At 55.4% G+C, this 2,989-nt stretch overlaps 1 pseudogene; it reads left to right on the forward strand.

The window, feature by feature from the left end:
* Window positions 1-321: 321 nt before the first annotated feature.
* Window positions 322-1,870, forward strand: LOC127305418 (cinnamoyl-CoA reductase 1-like; annotated as a pseudogene).
* The last annotated feature ends 1,119 nt before the right edge of the window (window positions 1,871-2,989 follow it).

The following is a 2,989-nucleotide window of genomic DNA, read 5'->3' on the forward strand; positions in this document are numbered from 1 at the left end:
GGAATGGAATATGCGCTGCGGCGGCCGGCCCAAACCCACCCATCGGGTCGCCGCTGTATCAGTGTCGTCAGTCCAGAAACAAAACGCGACCGGCCCTATGTTTTGCTTCCCGCCAAGCTGCACCTGCAGCCGAGCCTTCCTTCAACTGAGCATCAGCAGTTTTTCTGTGCGCCGGCGCCAGTATAAATTGTGGCGTTGATTGACCGGGCAGAACACACATCAGCTCGACTGAACATCAGAAGAAGCAGCAGCATCAAGCAATCTCATCTAGCTACCACACTTGGATCGACCGCCGTGATCAGCAGTCACCAATTCACCACCATGCCGTCGATTGACAATGCCAACGACAATAGCGAGATCAAGCCGCCGGAGCAGCAGCTGGTTTGCGTGACGGGGGCAGGAGGCTTCATCGGGTCCTGGGTGGTGAAGGAGCTCCTCCTCCGTGGCTACCGCGTCAGGGGAACCGCCAGGGATCCTGGTAAGCACATCGGCTGGCCGTCGGCTCTCGCTGGTCCCTGCTCTAGCTTTCCATCTCTTCCTTTTCACTTGTTTGTCTAATGGTGCTCGCGTGTGACTGGTTAATTTGTGCAGCGGACAGCAAGAACGCGCACTTGCTTGCCCTCGACGGAGCGGAGGAGAGGCTCACCCTCTGCCGCGCCGACCTTCTCAACTATGACACCCTCCGCGCCGCCTTCGCCGGCTGCCACGGCGTCTTCCATGTCGCATCCCCTGTCTCCAACGACCCCGTCAGTCCCCTGCCTCTGCTAACTTTTTGGGATCTTCACATGCATGGTTCGCTTACTGATGGCCTGCCCATGCTGGATGCAGGAGCTCGTGCCGGTCGCCGTGGAGGGGACAAGGAACGTCATCAGCGCAGCGGCGGACGCGGGCGTGCGGCGCATCGTCTTCACTTCCTCCTACGGCGCCGTGCACATGGACCCCAACCGGAGCCCCGACGCCGTCCTCGACGAGACCTTCTGGAGCGACTACGAGTTCTGCAAGCAGTCAGGCGTAAGAGCTGACACTCAATCAATTTTCCCTTCATCTTTCTCGCACGCAGGCGAACTAAACTGAGCAACCCTTGTGTGCGCATGCAGAACCTGTACTGCTGCGCGAAGATGATGGCGGAGATCACGGCGACGGAGGAGGCAGCCAAGAGGGGCCTGGAGCTGGCGGTGGTGGTGCCGTCCATGACCATGGGACCCATGCTGCAGCAGTCGCTAAACTTCAGCAGCAGCCACGTCGCCCGCTACCTCACCGGCGCCAAGCCCACCTACCCCAACGCCGTCGCCGCCTACACCGACGTCCGCGACGTCGCCCGCGCCCACGTCCTCGCCTACGAGCGCCCCGACGCCCGCGGCCGCTACCTCTGCATCGGCGCCGTGCTGCACCGTGCTCACTTCCTGAAGCTCCTCAAGGACCTCTTCCCGCAGTACTCCTTCACCGCCAAGTAAGAACGCACACGATGGCGAAATCCTATGTGTTTGATCCCGTGCGTGCGTCGTATGCTCACCATGAATATTTTACGCAGGTGCGAAGACGACGGCCAGCCCATGGCGAAGCCGTACAAGTTCTCCAACCAGAGGCTCAGGGACCTGGGATTAAAATTCACTCCGCTGGCGGAAAGTTTGTACGAGACCGTGACGTGCCTGCAAAAAAATGGCCACCTGCCTCTGCCCGCTCCCATGGCGCCAAAGCGTGCATACCTATAATACTACAAAGACACGGCCGGGATCGACAAGCCAAGAAACAGAGGATTCTCCCGAGGTTCACCATGGAATTGTGTATTTCACAAAGTTTGAATTCTTATTTTTTTTATTATGAAGAAATACGGAAAACCAATACTGTATACCAGAGGCAAGTGTAACAATGTAAATAGTCGTGTAAATCTTGTTCAAGAATGAATGATAAAGTATTTTTTGCATTGGGGGAGAAAATAAACACTTACAAGCTTGTTTTGTGTGGACTAGAGTGTACTATGTCTGTCTCAAAATGGAGGGCGCTTTATTTCGCATGGTCATTGATGCAAGACCCTGATCACAAACATATACCTTACCAAACTACATGGACCGATAATGTGTAAATGATATCGTTGCATTTGTTTTAACAAGAAATTTAATCTATATATCTGTATACTAATTTAATGAACATATTATATATACAAATCATAGTCTAAGTTGAACATATTATATCGGGTTAATTATTCCTTTGCCACTAGAGGCTACCGTATGCTCAGTTTTGCCACTAGAGCGGAATGATGCTCAGTTTTACCACTACTTTGGGCGAAACTCACTACTAGGGTGGCGCACGTTTTTGACTTTCTGTGGCGCATATTCCGTGCGCCACAGAAGACACACGACAGATATGCGCCACATAATTTAGGCAAACTTCTGTGGCGCACCAGGCAGGCATGCGCCACAGAAAACTTTTGTGGCGCACCCAGCGGTGGTGTGCCACATAATTTAAAAAAAAAACTAAAAAAATGATGGCCAGATCTAGATCTAGATCTGGGACCGCTGGATTATTTTTTTGAAATTTTCCTGAGGTCGCCGAAGGTGGGTGGGCAGTAAACCTGGGCAAAGTTCGGGCCGGGCCGGGCTTTCAAAAGCCCGCGGGTAAACAGTCAGGCCCGAGCCCGGCCCGGCCCGACCGTCTGGCCTGTAATTAAACCCCGAACCCGGCCCGAATGACCAAAAAGCCTGGCCCGGCCCAAGAAGCCCAGCCCGATCAGGCTAAAATGCGCGAAAATGAAGCCCGAGCCTGGCCCGGCCTGACGTTCGGGCTCAGATTTCGGGCCCGAGCCCGGCCCGAAGTGCAAGCCCGACCCGGCCCGGCCCGGGATTTTCGGGCCGGGTCGTCCGGGCAGGGCTGCCCATGCCCAGATGTAGTGGGCAGGGTGTGTGGGGTGAGTGGAGGAGGAGGGGGTGGTCGTGGTGGTCGCCGGAGGAGGAGGAGGAGGAGGAGGAGGTGGTGGTGGTGGTGGTCGCCC

Source organism: Lolium perenne, chromosome 6, assembly GCF_019359855.2.
Source record: "Lolium perenne isolate Kyuss_39 chromosome 6, Kyuss_2.0, whole genome shotgun sequence".
NCBI classification, from domain to species: domain Eukaryota; kingdom Viridiplantae; phylum Streptophyta; class Magnoliopsida; order Poales; family Poaceae; genus Lolium; species Lolium perenne.